General features: G+C 42.8%; 1 protein-coding gene and 1 long non-coding RNA gene across 14 annotated transcripts in view; one reads left to right on the top strand and one right to left on the bottom strand.

The window, feature by feature from the left end:
- The window catches only part of LOC120401562, a 55,779-nt gene extending 39,324 nt beyond the window's left edge, over positions 1-16,455 (bottom strand). For 4 of the 6 annotated variants that reach the window (XR_005596544.1, XR_005596539.1, XR_005596543.1 and 1 more), the window contains exons 1-4: positions 16,409-16,455; positions 15,442-15,564; positions 15,033-15,184; positions 7,919-8,066 (exon numbers count right to left, since the gene is read on the bottom strand). This is a non-coding gene — a long non-coding RNA (uncharacterized LOC120401562). The remainder of the gene's footprint in view (positions 1-7,918; positions 8,067-15,032; positions 15,185-15,441; positions 15,565-16,408) is intronic. The other 2 variants (XR_005596541.1, XR_005596540.1) reach the window with 2 other exon arrangements.
- PRIM2 (DNA primase subunit 2) overlaps positions 1-19,480 on the top strand; it is a 282,728-nt gene that overhangs the window by 135,721 nt on the left and 127,527 nt on the right. The window lies entirely within an intron of this gene.

Raw genomic sequence — 19,480 nt, 5'->3', positions numbered from 1 at the left:
TTGCATCCTGGTAATAGAGAGTGTACTTTTTTTTCTTTCTTTAATAAAATCTTTTCTTTTTAGAACTTGATTGATTTCTTCCCTTGTTTGGATTTTCAGGGGAAGGGGAGGGGGAAAAGTGAATCCCTCTTTGGTTGATTCAAGGAGTTTGAATCAGGTATCTCTCCTAAGCACTCGGAGAGGGGAGGAGGGAAATGGTTTGTTTCCCTTTGTGTTGAGATTCAAGTTTGAATCTGTGTTCCCCAGGGAAAGTTTTGGGGGAACAGGGAGTGTGTCAGACACTTAAAACTTGACTGGTGGCAGCGAGAACCAGATCTAAACTAGGATTTTAGTTTAGAGGAGTCCATGCAGGTCCCCATCTTGTGAACGCTAAAGTTCAAAGTGGGGAATAAACCTATGACAGGTGCGCGCTTGGTTGGCCGCACACAAGATAATGAAGGGCCACCCACCTAATTAGTGGAGCCATGCATGTAAAGTGCACATGTAAGGTGAGGTGGTGGCCTTGGGGGGAATAGGGAATAGGTGGGAGGGGGCAGTGGGGTGAGAAGAGGGGATGGGGAGAATTTGGGATGTGCATGGCTGCGGTGGCCAGAGAAAGAGGTGACTTTCCCCAGCTGCGGATGGCCCTTCTTCCCAGTCTCAGCTCTGTGGCTGCTGTGGCGGGGGAGAGAGGGAGAAACCTCAGGGAAGAGAGGGCATATCCTTTGCATTAGAAAGCTAAGACTACTGATATTAAAATATGAGTTGTGTGCTTTTATTTGTAGAACAAAAAAAGTTAATTATTATTGGGGTTTTTTATATAGTGCATTTATCCAAAGCGCATTATAATAGTTAGCTAATGGTACAAACAACATTTGGAAAGATAGTTAAGTGGTCTGCCGAGACCCTCAGCAATTTTCAAGTGGGCCCCCACCTCCCCCAAAAAAAGTTTGAGAACCACGGTGTTAGATCTTAGCAGGACATTTGTTAGCTTTTAAGAATACCCAGATTTTGCGAGAGATAACTCTTCAAGTTACAGTTAGGTTCAGTCTCTTAGGGTATGAAGGTAGAAGAATACTGTTACATATACTGTCGTGATCAGTTAGCCTTTTCCCAAGGTTGTTTGGTCATATATACATTGGATATGGGAACAAAGACCTGTGGAATCAGTATGGAACTCTAAGATCAAGCAAGTTTGTCTGAAGTTGCATGATGACTTCTGCTAGAAGGGGAAAAAGAGCATATATCAGTCACACTTGACTAGCTCCCAAAATAGAGATGGGGCCTATGTAGGAAGATGCTTTTTCTTTGTTATATTATTAGTTTTATGATGTTATTACTTAGGGACTAACTTAGGCTTTCCTAGTATAGCAGAGTAGTAGACAGTCCCTGCCCCAAAAAGGCTTGCATCTTAAGAATCTCTTGTTAATTATCTTGCTTTTCTGATATTCCTATCCAGTGAGTAATATGCCATCTTGTTTCTGAAGATCACTTCGTTTCTTGGCCTCATTCCCTATGGAAAAGCCTTGATAACTTGGTTCACTTAATGAAATAGTTTAAGTATTTCTGACTGTGAATCCTTTTCCCCCCCCCTAGAAATTTGAGACATTTCACTACATTTTGATTCAGATCAAGACTTTTGATGCTTCTTTGACAATGTATGTAAACTGGTTGTTTTGCTGCTTTATAAGAATGTAGGAAATTATTTGGGAATTTGTGAATAAGAGTTTGTATTGCATATGCTGTTTTCAGTTAAAAAGTTCGGATTCTTTCTGGGAGCCCCCTGATATTTGGGCAACTGGGCTCTGGCTGGGCTTTCTTTCTGTGAAGAGCTGATAGAATTTGTGTGAGAGACTTGTTTTCCTTAAAAAGAGGGTTGGGGTAGTGGACATACTTCCAAGAATGGCTTCAACTCTGAAACTGTTATTACACAAGCCAGGCTCTGTTTGTTATAGGTAACAATTTTGTAATAGAAATTCTATTGATGTGATACAAAGTAGACATGTAGCAATGTGAGGCAGAGTATTGTGCAGAAGATGTAGGCAAATTTTGTGGGGAAAAACAAGATCAAATTTTGACAAATTCTAGAATTTATCTCTGGGTGCACAACAACAAGGCCCTGAGATGTGAGAACAGTTACTCCCAGGTAGGTATATCCTGGGAGGAAAACCAAGGATCTGATCTTAAGATTTATAATAAACCCACAGTGGAATAAGAGTTGGATTGTCTTTATGTCCTTCATGGGCTTGCAAACTGATTTCGTTTTAGCAGAGGTTCGTCAAATGATAAATATATACTATCTTCCCATGCCGCGGAAACTCTTATAGTAATCTTGCGAAATTTTTTTGTGATGCTATGCTTTCTGCAGTGTAAAGGAATAAATAAGCTATATATTGCTTATTGTATGTCATTCTTAATATTTTATTAATGATAACCTGTACTGAAAACAATTCTGTTTTGAGATTTGATTAACTTTGAGAAACTACTTAACACTGCATATAATACTTATGCATTGAAATACTATTTATATTGAAAACTTAACTTTTTATGGGTTTTTGTTTGCTAAACTACTCTTATTAGTAGCTTAATGCAGTGGTGCCCTCCCCCACCCCCATTACTGCACAGTTGGCTCAGTACAGGAGCTTGGACTGAAGGCAGAGCTGGGGGCAGAACTGGGGATGGGAGAGGAGCTGGGGCTAGAGGCAGAGCAGAGCGGGGTTGCGGGGGTGGAGCGAAGCTGTGACTGGGGCGGAGCTGGGCTGGAGGTGGAGCAGAGTGGAGCTGGGGTTGGAGTTGGGTGGGGGGGTGGAGTGAAGCTGCGACTGGGGGCGGAGTTGGGTAGCGGGGGTGGAGCAAAGCTGTGACTAGGGGTGGAGTGAAGCTGCGACTGGGGCCAGACCTGGGCTGGGGGGGGGGGGGAGCTGGGGTTGGAGTTGGGCGGGGGGAGTGGACCTCCGACTAGGGGCGGAGCTGGGCTGGGGGCGGAGCAGAACTGCGGCTGGGGTTGGAGTTGGGCGGGGGTGGTGGAGCGAAGCTGCGACTAGGGGTGAAGCTGGGTTGCGGGGGTGGAGCAAAGCTGCGGCTGGAGCCAAATCTGGGCTGGGAGTGGAGCAGGCTGGGGTTGGAGTTGGGCGGGGGCGTGGAGCGAAGCTGCAACTGGGGCGGAGCTGGGCTGGGGATGGAGCAGAGCAGAGCTGGGGTTGGAGTTGGGTGCGGGGGTGGAGCGAAGCTGCGACTGGGGCGGAACTGGGCTGGGGGTGGAGTGGAGCGGAGCTGGGGTTGGAGTTGGGTGGGGGCTGTGGAGCGAAGGCGCAGCTGTGGCATGAGCTGGGCTGGGGATGGAGTGGAGCTGCAAATAGGGGCCTATTTTGCAGCAGTCTTTTCTAAAAAAGTTAATTGTGGCCAGATGTTTAACACAATATTAACAAGGGGAAGGAACGCAAGCCAGAATAGGGAAAAAACATAAGCTAGATGTATTCAAGTCAGCAGGCCCTGAAATTTACTCTAAAGTGCTTAAGGAACTTTCTGAAGCAACCTTGGAACCATTAGGGAGAACTCATGGAGGATGGGAAAAAAGAGGACCTGGGGAATTATAGGCCAATCAGTCTGACTTCAATACCTGGAAAGATACTGGAACAAATTAATACACAATCAGTTTGTAGGCACCTAGAGGATAGTAGGATCATGAGGAATGGCTGCATGGATTTGTGAAGAACAAATGAAGTATAGTCCAGTACTTAATTGCATGAAGTTCCTGATTCCTGTCACTCACTGGTGTTATGAATCTGTTTAGAATTCAAACACACTGTTTTCTAATACCATTAAGATTTTGGGAGAATAGTTCATACATAAATTAATTTCATAAACAAGAAAAAGAAAACTAAAAGGGTTAATATTTACTCTCTGGTACTGACAGTATGTGAACAGCGGCCAAGGCTAGATATGTAGTGACCCCTGCATACTTGGAGTGGCACTCTGTCCCCCTCTAGTGATGTCTGGGGCAGCTAGAGATTGATGAGCCTGTTACAGCCTTGGCTGAGAAAGTTGTGTCTTTTAGCTCAGACAGTAGAAGCTCATGCATTTAGCTCCAGAGATCCCAGGTTTGATCTCTGCTGCTGCTGCTCCTATATGAGTCATTACCCAGGGATGATGGAGCCTTGTTGATGATTTAAGCCAGTGGTTCTCAAAGCCGGTCTGCCGCTTGTTCAGGGAAAGCCCCTGGTGGGCCGGGCCAGTTTGTTTACCTGCTGCGTCCACAGGTTCGGACGATCGCAGCTACCACTGGCTGCGGTTGGCTGCTCCAGGCCAATGGGGGCAGCAAGAAGTATGGGCCGAGGGATGTGCTGACCGCTCTTCCTGCAGCCCCCATTGGCCTGGAGCGGCGAACCACGGCCAGTGGGAGCCACAATTGGCCGAACCTGCGGACGCGGCAAGTAAACAAACTGACCCAGCCCGCTAGAGGCTTTCCCTGAACAAGCGGCGGACCAGCTTTAGGATTCAGATTCAGGAAAAAATGTCACTTTGAAGAGATGAAGTCAGGATTCTTTATTTGAACTCTGTAGCTAAACTATGCAGTAGCTGATACTTTTCTTTATGTTACATATTATGTTGAAAGTGATCATTAATTTAAAGTAAAGTAAAACAAAATTTGCAGTCAGCCTATGTAACATTCTCTGTAACTTTTGTGATGCAATATTTGTATTGATCTTAGGAAATTGATTTTCTTGTTTGAGACAGATTTTGAGTGGATGAAACTAGAATAACCATGACAAGCAGTGTATTAATAGCAATTTCAGCCAGTTGAGTGAATGGAGAAATTCTTTCATGGCCTTTTAAAATATTGTTGAACTGCCAAAGCTGTACTTCCCAGTAACACCAGTCTGCATTTCTCTTTCCTATTTCTTCATGCTGTTTCAAGTGGTGCAACACAGAAATAGTTTAAATGTCTTATGTATTAAATTGTGTTGGCATATCACAAATGACTACATGGAATGCTCAGTGACATAAAATAATAGTTTTGCTTGTTTTGAAAAATGTTAGCTCCTTTCCTATGTATTGTAGGCAAATATTTCACATGGAATAAATATTATGTTTAATAGTGCACTTAGATTTTTATCAAGTATATTCCAGTGTGAATTCTTTGAAATAAATGTTAATAGGAGAATGAGCCTTGGTGAAGATTACTTATTAATTTTTATATACCTTGGGATTTGCAACATGTTGAAAAGGTTAAAATCAAACCTTTTCAGCAGAAAATTGATCAGCACTAAAATGTCAGCTGTCTAAGAATGGAAGTGTACCAGCATGCAAACACTGCTTTCTTATTTCAGGTTCCCTAGCTGCATAACATTTGCATTGTGACATTTTATTACAATGTTAGCAAGATAGTTGACATTTCTAGACAGTCAGTTTTTGTTGGTGCTAGACAGCATGTAGTTGTATTAAAGATGACCCATTTGGATGTAAGAGGCTTTTTATTAAAGGGCTTTTTAGTGGGAAAAAAAGCATAACAAGAACCAATGGTTGGAAGCTGAAGCCAGACAAATTTCAATTGGAAATAAGGCACACATTTTTAACAATAAGGGCGATTAATCACTGAAACAAACTACTGAGGGAAATGGAAGAGGAAGTAGGTGTAGCATTTCTGAAACAAAAATATCCAAAACACAACACCTGATAATAATGGAGGCTGTAACTACCCAGACATCTGTTGGAAAAGCAGTACGGCAAAATATAAAACTTCCGGTAAATTCTTACACTGTATTGGGGGCAACTTTTTGTTTCAGAACGTGAAGGAAGTATCCAGGGGGACAGCCATTTTGGATTTGATTCTGACTAACATAGAGGAATTGGTAGAGAACCTGAAGGCGGAAGGCAGTTTGAGTTGAAGTGATCATGAAAGGCAGGGGTTCTCAAACTTAATTGTACTGTGACTCCCTTCTGACAACAAAAATTACTTCATGACCCCAGGAGGGGGGACCGAAGCCTGAGTCCACTCAAGCCCCGCTACTCCAGGTGGGGGGCCAAAGCCTGAGCCCCACTGCTCTGAGCAGGGGGCTCAAAGCTGAAGCTCAAGGGCTTCAGCCCAGGCAAGAGGCCTGCAACTTGAGCCCTGCTGCACAGGGCTGAAGCCCTCGGGCTTTGGCGTTGGCCCTGGGCAGTGGTGCTCAGGCTTCAGCCCCGGGCCCCAGCAAGTCTAAGCCAGCCCTAGCGACCTCATTCGGAGGGGGTCGTGACCCACTTTGGGGTCCCGACTCACAGTCTGAGAATCGCTGCTCTAAGGAAAGGAGTGAGAGCATCAGAATAAGGACAGTGGACTTTAAATAAATAAATAAATACATCGGCAATGGATACAGGAGATTATAAAATCGGGTTATGCCATCGCCTTCCTCTTACCCTCCCTCCTTTCCCATCACTCTTCAGGGACCTTTCCCACTAGTACTTTTTACAACAGGAAGTGAACTGTCTCCTACAATTGGGTGCCATGGAGCAAGTTCCAACTCAATACAAAAGGAGGGGGTTTTACTCCCATTATTTTCTCACCAAAAAGAAAAATGGCAGATGGAGCCCCATCTTAGACCTTCGGAAGCTCAACAAATTTGTGCAGAACCACAAATTCACAGTGATCATACTGGCCACAGTTATTCCAGCGCTAGACAAGGGGGACTGGTTTTCAGTCTTTGACCTCCAAGATGCTTATTTTCATATTACCATACACCCGTTTCACAGATGATTTTTAAGATGCATGGTAGGGCTCAACCATTTCTAATACAGGGTACTACATTTTGTCCTTTCCACTGCCCCTTGAATTTTTTCAAAAACCCTCGCGGTAGTCGTGGCCCACTTATGAAGGAGAGGAGTGATGATCTTCCCCTACCTAAATGATTGTCTGTTGAAAGGTACAACTTGGGAAGAAGTGACACAGATAGTGAAGACCACCATCAATCGGTTTTTGATACTAGGGTTGCAGATAAATATACAGAAATTTACACTGACCCCAATGCAACAACTGAAATTCACCGGGGCATATCTTGATTCCACACAAGCCAGTGCACTGTTGCCCAGTCACAGATTCAGCATGACATTCCGCATGAGACACACAAGATTTCATATGTGTTGCCTACAGGGCTGGCTGAGCACTCTGTACCTTCTGTACACTCCCAGCAAACACAGAGTGACAGTACCCCCAAAGATCATTGCATCACTAAAGTGGTGGACAAAACCAGAAAATGTCTGCACAGGGATCCCTTATTAGTGATGACAGGATCTGCCATCACTAATAATCACGACTGATGTGTCGCTGATAGGCTGGGGTACTCACTTAGACCAGCATATCATACCAGGCAAGTGGTCAGCGATGGAAACTCAGCTCCACATCAATCTCCTGGAGCTCCGAGCAGTATAGAGTGTATGCAGGCACTTCCTCCCTATCATACGGAATGAATCAATCCGCATACTAACGGACAACATAGCACGCATGTTCTGTATCAATTGCCAGGAGAATCTCGCTCCCATTCACTCTGCACTGAGGCCCTGAAATTGTGGAACTGGTGCTTTCACCACAACATAACCATCTCAACATCTTACTTCCTGGGGTGTCAGAATACGATGACGGACATGCTAAGCAGACATTTCTTTGAGGAACACAAATGGGAAATACACGACAGCGTTCTCCAATCAATATTCCAAAAACGGGGCTATACATCTGTAGATCTGTTTGTGTCAGCAACAAACCACAAGTGCGTACTTTTCTGCTCCAGGGCGGGACTAGCATCCCAAGTTACTAGGGGATGCCTTCCGTGTCTCGTGGGACACATCACTCATGTATGCCTTCCCATTGATATCTCTAATCTTGCGAGTCATTCACAAGATACGGACCGACAAGGCCCATATCATACTGATTGTTCCAATGTGGCCCAGACAGACTTGGTTCCCTTACCTGTTGCACCTGGCAATGTACGCTCCATGAGCTCTTCCCTTGTGGGCAGGTCTCCTCTCACAGAACAGAGGCCGGACTCTCCACCCAAATCCGGAGAAACTCCACCTCAAAGCATGGCTCCTATGTGGTTCCAACACGACAAATTAGCCTGTTTGGAATGAGTGAAACATGTATTATTAAATAGCAGGCGATCCACCACTTGCAATACCTACCTCCAAAAATGGAAGAGATGCTCACTATGATGCCAACAAAAACCAGGTAAATTCAGTCATGGTGCTTCTACCAGCCATACTGGACTACATAATGGAACTCAAATAATTGGGCTTATCCATAAACTCAATCAAAGTACACATAGTGGCTATTACAGCCTTTCACCACAAGGTGGAGGGAATGTCAGTCTTTGCTCACCCAATCACTAAATGCTTCCTTACTGGTGTACAAAACATGTACCTGGAAGTCTGATAGCCTACACCCCCATGGGACTTGAACTTTGTACTCCTATGCCTCACCACAACACCTTTTGAACCCTTAGCAACCTGTTCCCCCCTTCATATGTCTATGAAAGTCGCGTTGTTGGTAGTGATTACCTCCGCTAGATGGGACAGTGAAATTGGGGCACCCTTACACCGTGTTTACTGAAGACAAGGTCACATTGTGACTACATCCAAAATTTTTGCCTAATGTATCGACATTCTTCCATTTAAATCAACCCATACATCATCTCACGTTTTACCCAGAACCATATGGGAACTCCCAAGAGGCCATCCTACATTCAGACAAGCCATAGTGTTCTGCTATTGACACCATAACAAGGAACCCCACCAGGGATCCGATCCCACTCTATATGTGCCATTGCTACATTTATAGCCTTCCTGAACAATGTCCCTCTGATAGACATCCAGGGCTGCCACATGGGCCTCAGAGCACACCTTTGCAAAACACTATGCTATCACTCAATCCTCTAGGTCAGACGCTATACCTGGCCTTACCATGCTCTCTGAGACCACACACGCAACTCCAAAGCCCTACCGTCCACAGTGAGGCACTGCTCTACCGTCACCTAATGTGGTGCACCCATAGGGACACTACTTGAAAAAGAAGAGGAAGTTATTCACCTTCTCATTTTCGAGATCTGTGTCCCTATGCGTGCTCCAGTACCCCCCTCCCCAAACTTTGGAGCTTTGTGGTAGAGAAGGAACTCAACAGGTTGGGTCATGTGCATGCTACATGAGGTGCCAATGGCACCACGAGACGACTACTGCGCACATGCGCCCTGACCCAAGCACTGCTACCAAAAATCTCTGATCTGTGGCACAGGGACACACTGACACCTAATCTGGAGCACCTGCAGGGACACACATCTCGAAGAACCCTTGTTACTGCACAAGGTGAGTAACTTCCTCTTCTGTGTCATCTTTGTGGAATTTGCCCCTTTGTGTTTTTAAATACTAAAATATTTTAACTATTTTTATAAAGTACATGAATGTTAGGCTAGAACACAAGAAATGTCTTGTATTAAGTTGGAAGACTAAAAAAAAGTCTGTTACAATATTTTAACAGACTGTTAAACTGTAAGGGAATATTGAAGTAGTAGACGACGTCACTGTAGCAACCCTTTCAAAATTTAAATTATACATGTAATCTTTTTGTAGTGTTCAGAAATACACTTTTGCACATTGATTATGGAGCATTTTACATCCACTGATTGTGCGGTTAGTGACAAAATATTTCACTGTCTTTAATTATGTAAAATTTGATACTCTAGTTTTTACATGTATAGTCATATCTGAAAAGCAATTTAGAACAATATTCTAACTGTTCCCCTAGATATCACTAGAAGGACATATCTTCTAATAAAATTTAATTGGAATAAGTACTTGGCTAACTAAGTACTTGGCTAACTCTCTAAACTAGATATTCTGATGAAAAACCAACCTTCTACACAAACTTCCTCATGGACAAACTTTACAAAAACTACACAAGCCATTTACAACAAAAACTTTGCTTCTCTACAAAAGAAAAAGGACACTAAACTGTCTAAACTGCTACATGGCACAAGGAGCCACAACAGTAGCTCCCTTAACCCACCCAACAATATTGTTAATCTTTCCAGCTATTCTCTTAGCCCAGCAGAAGAATCTGTCCTATCTCGGGGACTCTCCTTTTGTCCTTCCAGATCCACGAATATGATACAGTTTTGCGGTGACCTAGAATCCTACTTTCGCCGTCTCCGACTCAAAGAATACTTCCAACACACCTCTGAACTACATACTAACCCACAGAATCCTTCCTACCAACGCTATAATAAAAAGGATTCTGCATGGACTCCTCCTGAGGGTCGAAACAACAGACTAGACTTCTACATAGATTGCTTCCGTCACCGTGCACGGGCTGAAATTGTGGAAAAGCAACATCACTTGCCCCATAACCTAAGCTGTGCTGAACACAATGCCATCAACAGCCTCAAGAACAACTCTGACATCATAATCAAACAGGCTGACAAAGGAGGTGCTGTCGTCATCATGAATAGGTCGGAATATGAACAAGAGGCTGCCAGGCAACTCTAACTCCACATTCTACAAGCCATTACCCTCTGATCCCACTGATGATTACCAAAAGAAACTACACCATCTGCTCAAAAAACTCCCTGAGAAAGCACAGGAACAGATCTATACAGACACATGCCTGGAACCCCGACCAGGTGTATTCTATTTGCTACCCAAGATCCATAAACCTGGAAATCCTGGACGCCCCATCATCTCAAGCATTGGTACTTTAACAGCAGGATTGTCTGGCTATGTGGACTCTCTCGTCAGGCCCTATGCTACCAGCACTCCCTGCTATCTTCGAGACACCACTGACTTCCTGAGGAAACTACAATCCATCAAAAACAAAGAAGATCCTGTGGCACCTTATAGACTAACAGACGTTTTGCAGCAATACCCACTTCTGGGGATGCAATGCAAGAATGTGGATAAGAAAGAAATGCATCCACAAAGAAGTAGCATGCTCATGCTGTGTTAATCTGTGTGTTAATCTACACAGGACTTTTGTGATACAATCCATCAGTGATCTTCCAGAAAACACCATTCTGGCCACTATGGATGTGGAACCCCTCTACACTAACATTCCACACAAAGATGGACTACAAACCATCAGGAACAGTATCCCCGATAATATCACGGCTAACCTGGTGGCTGAACTTTGTGATTTTGTCCTCACCCACAACTATTTCACATTTGGGGACAATATATATCTTCAAGTCAGTGGCACTGCTATGGGTACCCGCATGGCCCCTCAGTATGCCAACATCTTTATGGCTGACTTAGAACAACGCTTCCTTAACTCTCGTTCCCTAACGACCCTACTCTACTTGCGCTACATTGATGACATCTTCATCATCTGGACTCATGGAAAAGAAGCCCTCGAGGAATTCCACCGAGATTTTAACAATTTCCATCCCACCATCAACCTCAGCCTAGACCAATCCTCACAAGCGGTCCATTTCCTAGACACTACTGTGCTAATAAACGATGGTCACATAAATACCACCCTATACCGGAAACCCACTGACCGCTATACTTACTTACATGCCTCCAGCTTCCATCCCGGACACACCACACGATCCATTGTCTACAGCCAAGCTCTAAGATACAACCGTATTTGCTCCAATCCCTCAGACAGAGATAAACACCTACAAGATCTCTATCAAGCATTCTTAAACCTACAATACCCACCTGCTGAAGTGAAAAAACAGATTGACAGAGCCAGAAGAGTACCCAGAAGCCACCTACTACAGGACAGGCCTAAAAAAGAAAATAACAGAACACCACTAGCCATCACCTACAGCCCCCAACTAAAACCTCTCCAGCGCATCAAAGATTTACAACCTATCCTTAAAGATGATCCCTCACTCTCACAGATCTTGGGAGACAGGCCAGTCCTCGCTTATAGACAGCCTCCCAACCTGAAGCAAATACTCACCAGCAACCGCACACCATACAACATAAACACTAACCCAGGAATCTATCCTTGCAACAAAGCCCGATGCCAGCTCTGTCCACATATCCATTCAAGTGACACCATCATAGGACCTAATCACATCAGACACGCCATCAGGGGCTCGTACACCTGCACATCTACCAACGTGATATATGCCATCATGTGCCAGCAATGCCCCTCTGCCATGTACATTGGCCAAACCGGACAGTCTCTACGCAAAAGAATAAATGGACACAAATCTGATATCAGGAATCATAACATTCAAAAACCAGTGGGAGAACACTTCAACCTCTCTAACCACTCAGTGACAGATTTGAAGGTGGCAATTTTGCAACAAAAAAACTTCAAAAACAGACTCCAAAGAGAAACTGCTGAACTTGAATTAATATGCAAACTAGATACTATTAACTGCAGCCTAAACAAAGACTGGGAATGGTTGGGTCATTACACCAATTGAATCTATTTCCCTATGTTAAGTTCTCCTCACACCTTCTATGGGCCATCTTAATTATCACTTCAAAAAGTTTTTTTCCTCCTGCTAACTATAGCTCATCTCAATTGATTAGACTCTGCCTGTTGGTATGCATACTTCCACCTTTTCATGTTCTCTGTATGTATAAATATCCCCAGTCTGTGTGTTCCATTCTATGCATCCAAAGAAGTGAGCTGCAGCTCACGAAAGCTCATGCTAAAATAAATTTGTTAGTCTTTAAGGTGCCACAAGTACTCCTGTTTTTTTTACTTGGCTAATGGTAGTTCTTGGTCTGCATAATGGTTTTGATTCACCGTTTTCAAGCATGATCTCTTTCTAAAAATAAATTATGTATGTATGATTATTAAACCTGGACAGGAAAGGAGTACAAACAAATGGAAAAACAGAGATAAACCCTGAAAATATATTGTTCCAGCTGTATGTTTTATCTTTTGTTAGAAAATTGGCTGAATTTATTTGTTTGACAAAAACTATTGAATATTTCTGGAATATGATTACAGAACATTCCCTTATATTTGGAATTTAGTCTCATTAATGTTAATTTGAAACAGTTACTGATATTTCTGTGTTCCATTGGTCCATCTAATATGCTGAGATATAGAGTCCACCTGCTGTGTATTTTTTGTTAGTGTAAGACTGTAAGTCTTAATCAAAGAATAATGCTATGGTCTTGCATTTTTAAAATACATTTAATTTCATTTTTATCTAAGATAACTCCCCAAGAAAATAATTTATAATAGCTAAGTTATTAGTTTAGGCAGATATGAGTATCTAGGAGCTGCTTAATCTTGCAGAGGAAAGTGTTAATTCTGGTGTCCTACAAAATGTATTCCGCTTTTAAAATATTTATATAAGGTAACTTAAGATTTCAGAATTGCATACAATTACTTCACACTAAATATCAAGTAACCCATGCAAGGCTGTATTGCTGTTCTCCAGAGATCTTTGCTTCTGTTTTTATTTAACTCCTTCACAATCACTCAGGGTACGTCTACACTACCCACCGGATCGGTGGGTAGTGATCGATCTATCGGGGATTGATTTATCGCGTCTAGGGTAGACGCAATAAAATCGATCCCCGATTGCTCTCCTGTCGACTCCGGAACTCCACCACTCACGGCCAGGTAAATCAACCTAAGATATGCCGACTTCAGCTACGCTATTCGCATAGCTGAAGTTGCATATCTTAGGTCGACCCTCCCCAGTGTGGACCTAGCCTTAGTATTGGTATGCAGGTTTGAACTCAACTGGTGTGAACATAAGAATAGCCATACTGGGTCAGACCAAAGGTTCACCTAGTCCAGTATCCTGTCAGTGGCCAATGCCAGGTGCTTCAGGGGGAATGAACAGAACAGGTAATCATCAAGTGATCTATCCCCTGTCTCCCATTCCCAGATTCTGGCATTTACTTAGGTGTGGCATATACTTAGTAGAAATGAATAGGCTGCAGTCAAAGATTTAACAAAGATGATTTTTTGCTTCCAGTAGCCTCACGTGACACAATGATTTTCAACTGCATTTCATGTTCACACATTTAATTTGCTCAAATACTGTGTTGTTGCTGCTTGTTAATCAAAGTAATAGTAACTCAAGTTCAGAAATATTCTAAAGCAAATAATTGTTCTGGACTCTGAGAATTGTTGAGAGTCTCAAGTGCAGCACTTGAGGCTTCTGGTTTAATGCAGAGTAGAGAGCTGAGAATTGGATGGTGCTGAGGAGTGATACTGCAGTTACACAATGTGGCAGATGGAAGGAAGGATTGAGAATGAAACATGCAGTTCAGTATTTGCAGTAAAGTGAGATGTTTGATTGCTAGATACAAAGATTCTAAATGTTTAATAAAAATCAGTCGAGTGTATATTACTTTTGTATTTAGTTTTGAATAGTGAGAAATCATTCATATCTGGATCTTATTAGCGATCTTAAACGTGTTTGAAAATAATATGGGACTAAGTAGTGATTTGGGTTAGCTCATATCTGGGGTCAGTCACAAATGAAAGTTGTCCGATAATTAATTACCTTGTGAATATTAGTCTACATTCCAAAGTCATCACATAGTTTGCTATGATGAATGTATTTTGATTAGAGGTACAGCAGAATTGTTGGAGAAGCTTGAATAAGGTGTGACTCTATTATATGTAGCTTCTAATCCATGTCAGAAGTTCTAATCTTTCTGAGGACTAATAGCCACAAAATTTGCTAACAAAAAGGAAAAAATCAAGACATATATTCTAACAAAGCACATATTCTGCTATGATATAACTGACAAATAGCTAAAATGTTCTATATTTTAGAGCTAAGATACAGATACTTACTGAATTAGGATAGATTTGGTATGATTTACCTTTAATCTTTAAAAATCAAGTTCATAGTAACTTTCTCAAGTTCATCTCTGAAATGACAGCTATTTTTCAGTTCATATAACACCATTACAGAAGCATTTAAGAAGAGTTTTAGTGCTGGACAACATGTCAAATAAAGTGTTGATGTTACCTGGGTAACGTTTGCCTTTTTTTTCTTGATATGTATATTACATCAAAAATACCAATGAAACATTAAAGTTTTCATTTAAGCTCACATGGAGAGAAATTCAGAAGCTAAAACTGAAATTATCTTTACCTGCTGTGTTGTGCCTGCACACCATTTTTACAAGTGAGCTCATGGAAGAATCGGAAGATGAGCTGGAGCTGTCAGTTCCAACAGGGGTATTGTCCTTATCACTCGAGGGGGCAGTTGCTCCAGCCTCTCAGTCTTCCCTGGACAATCATAGACTGTTTCAAGAGTTGTTATTAGAGGGTGGTGGAAGAGCTCCAAATCTCCTTAGCGGAGGTCCAGGAACCTCAGCATAAGTTCCTGGGTGTTCTGCAGCCTATGGGCTCCAGTCAGATTGCACTCCCGGTAAATAGTAAATATACCCATACGAGAACCAGAAAGGGCTTTATGGCAGACACCAGCTATCTGTGGCCTACCCTCAGTAGGCCTACCCTACTTTGTCCCAGCTAAGGGAGTGGAATTCATGTTCACTCACCCTGCCTCAATGTCCTTGGTAGTCCAGGCAACCACAGAAAGATCCAGAAAACAATACTCAAGGGCAATCCCTGCAGAGAATGAGGCCAAGCATCCAACCGTATGGAAAGAAATGTGTTTCCATCTGTCATAAACAGATAGTTAAGGGTTAATGCCTCTTTTATCTGTAGAGGGTTAAGAAGTTCACCTAGCCTAGCTGACACCTGACCAGAGGAACCAATGGGGGAACAAGATGTTTAAAAAGGAAGGAGGGAAGTTTTCCTTTGTTTAGAGTTTGTTTCAGCTGGAGTGAAAAAGATCAAAGAACCAGCCTCTTATCAGAGTAGTAAGTTTTAGAAAGGAATAAATAGGTTTATGTTTATTTTCTTTGTAACTTGTCTTGATACCATTAAGGGAATTATCAAAATTGGGTATTTGGGTATTTTTGTGTAACTAAATTTGTGCCCAGGGGAACATCCTCTGTGTTTTGAATCTGTTGTCTGTGAGAGTAGCTGGTATGCTAATCTCTCCCAGAGGGTTTTCTTTTACCTTTCTTTTCTTTAATTAAAAACCTTTTTCTTAATACCTGATTGATTTTTCCTTGTTTTTAGATCCAAGGGGGTTGGATCTGGATCCACCAGGAGTTGGTGGGAGAAAGGAGGGGGGATGGTTAATTTCTCCTTGTTTTAAGATCCAAGGGGTTTGGATCTGTGTTCACCAGGGGAAATTGGTGAAGTCTCTCAAGACTACCCAAGGGAAAAAAAAGGTAGTACTTGGGGGATGGTGGCAGCGATACCAGATCTAAGCTGGTAATTAAGCTTAGAAATGTCCATGCAGGTCCCCACATCTGTACCCTAAAGTTCAGAGTGGGGAAGGAACCTTGACACCATCTACCAGCCTGCACTTTAGAATCTCAAATTATTAGGCTCATCTTGTCAAATACGATTTCCTGAATTACTTTAAGTTCCTGGACTTTAGGGACAAGTTACCTCTGGAGGACAGGGCTCAGTTTCCAGCCTATATTAATGAGGGCAAACTAGTGGCCAGAATCTATTTACAAGCTGCAGCTGATGCAGCTGTTACAACATCAAAATCTACGACAACTGCCATTGTGATGCAATAGGAATAGTGGCTACACATCCCCGTTTGGCGTTTCCCAGGGAAACTGGGACACACTGTTGACTTGCCCTTTCATGAGACAAATGAGAAAATGGCCAAGCCTTTCCACTCATTGAAAGACTCTAGGGTAACCCTCCACTCACTGAGTATATATACACCTGCTCTAAAGAGAAAATATCATACACAGCACTATGAACCAAAGTCCATATCACAACTCTTCAGCACTTCTATGAGCCACCTCTCAAATGACAGAAAATATAGAAGTTATGATATTCTGCCCCTTCCATTTCAGTTCCAGCTACCCAACCTCACCCTGCAGCCAAGAGATGTTTGACATTGTTTGGCAGCTCTCTACATCTCCACTCAATTCCAAGATCCATTTTGGGGGATGCCTAGCAAAATTTTCTCACAGTTGGGTGGCAATAACAGACAACTGGATGCCGAATATCATCAATTCTGGCTATGTCATCAAGTATCTCTACTCGCCTCCTCCAAAACCCCTTTCCTGCTTCTCTTTTCGGTGACCACTCTCACAAGGAGAACCTCCTTCAGGAGCAATACAGTAGGTACTCCCTTGTTATTGGGAAGAAAGGTTAAGTTTGAAATATTTCCTAGTCCCCAAGAAGAACCGAGGCTGGAGACCTATTCTTGACTACCTCAGCTTTTTATTTTATTTTTGAGTGTTGAAATTGCATGGTATTATATAGATAATCATAATATCAAAAAGGCAAAATGTGCATGTGAGTCATGGGTCTTGATATGAAAGATGCATCATTTATTCACCCTCCACACCCTCACCCTCAAGTTTTTGCAATGCCCACCCCACCCCTACACCCCCGTTGCTATCAATAAGCTGCTGCCAAGCTGTAAGTAAATAATAAAAAGTAGTAAAGTGCTTCACACACCCACCCCAGGGTTGGTGTCTACTTGCTGCAGGTCCAGCAGGTCTTGCCTTGCCTCATGTCAGTCATTGTCATTTCCAGCTTTAGTATCCCTCTCTATCCTCTAAATGTGAAGAGTCTACTTGACTCTGAGACTGACTCTGACATAGGAATGAAAATGATGACCTCATCAGGAGAGAGGACCTTACCTCCCCATGGGCAGATTTCCCACTATGGATGCTCTGATCTAGTTACATGCAGCTGTCGAACATGAGTTCTGATATGCCTTACTCTTGTGGGCCATATGTTGTCCTGTAGTTACGTGATGCCATTCGCCAGACTCCACCTCTGTTGCTTGCAAGCTTGGCTCCAAACAGTATATACACCAAGCAAGCACAGCATGAATACCATAGTAACAATTCCTTTCTAAGAGGGCCTCTCTTGTATGTGAAGGGCCCCTGGATGTGTATGGGAGTTCTCTTTCCGTCCCCCTCATCTGACAAAATTATACAGATGCCTCCCTCATAGACTAAGGAGCCCATATGGACGATCACATTGGACAAGACACTTGGATACCTGGGAAAACGAGAATGCACATCAATTTTCTGGAACTGAGAGCAGTATGAGAAGCTTGCAAAGCATTCCTATCATTCATACAATCCCTCATATCCTGATAATATTGGACAATGGGACTATGGTTTTTTAAATAAGCAGGGAGGGGCCAGCTCTGTCACCTGTATAGAAGCGGTCAACTTATGGAACTGGTATATACAGAACCACATCACCCTATTGGCAGTGAACCTCTTGGACACCCAGAATTCACTGGTGGACATCCTCAACAGGCATTTCACCACCAATCATGAGTGGGAGTTACACAATTCAATAGCGAACAGCATCTTTGCCCACTTTGGCCCTGTTTGCCCCTCAGGCAAATCGGAAGTGCAACATATACTGCTCCAGGGGAGCTCAAGGTCAGTACTCCAGGAATGATGCTCTCTTTCTGCTGTGAACAGATCACTTCATATTATACTACCTTGGGTTCTATGGAGAATTCAACTGGATAGGCAAAAATCATCCTCCTTGCCTCCAGATAGCCTAGAGAATTCTGGTTTCCAAGCATCCTGGAAATATTATCCCATCCACCTACCAGCATTCAGATATTTCTGGATCTTTCAGATCTCTTAACCCAGAAAAATGGCAGGGTCTGCATCCCAACCCTGATGCTCTTCATCTCATGCGTTGGTATTTGGATGGGCATAGAACATTCCTGCTTTGAAGCTGTGCAAGGCATTCTTAGTATTAGCAGATATGACTCCACCAGAAAATGTTACTGAGCCAAGTGAAAACATTTCTATGTTTGGGCCAGCAATTTCATATATCTCCAGAGACATTAGATGTTCTTGGTATTTTAGACTATCTTCTTACCCTCAAAACTATGGGCCTTTCCCTTAGTTCACTATGAGGTCACCTGGCAGCAATTAGCATGTCACCCACCAATGGACAATTACTTGATTTTTACCCATCTACTAATATCCAGATTCTTGAAGGGCCTGATCAGAACCAACTCCTCAACAGTATCTTAATTTAGTGCTTTCGGCACTCACTGAGCCACACTTTGAATCACTATCTACGTGTTTCATGTGTCACTTATCAGTGAAGGTCATCTCCTTCCTTATTGCCATCACCTCAGCCAGAAGGGTAGGTGAATTTGGGGCCTTAATGGCCAATCCACCATACACAATATTCCATATGGATAAGATCTTGCTACGATTACACTCACAACTCATTCCTTAGATAGTTTTGGAATTTCACATACAGGAAGTGAATTGACTAGTTGGTTTTTCCCAAAGCCCCATACCTCTAATGAGGAGGAAAAACTCCATTTTCTCAAAGTTCAACAAGCATGGGCTATATGCCTGCAGAGGACAAACCCAAACTCAAATGTGTGTCAAGGTGTTTTTAGGAGTTTGTTAGTCATGGTAATTATTAATGGACGTGCAGTTGTATGCAAAGTCAAATTGTAAGCCTGTGTATTGTTTATATATCTTTTTGTGCTGCATT

The sequence above is a fragment of the Mauremys reevesii genome, linkage group 3 (assembly GCF_016161935.1).
Source record: "Mauremys reevesii isolate NIE-2019 linkage group 3, ASM1616193v1, whole genome shotgun sequence".
NCBI classification, from domain to species: Eukaryota; Metazoa; Chordata; order Testudines; family Geoemydidae; genus Mauremys; species Mauremys reevesii.
This window is presented reverse-complemented; position numbering and strand designations above follow the sequence as displayed.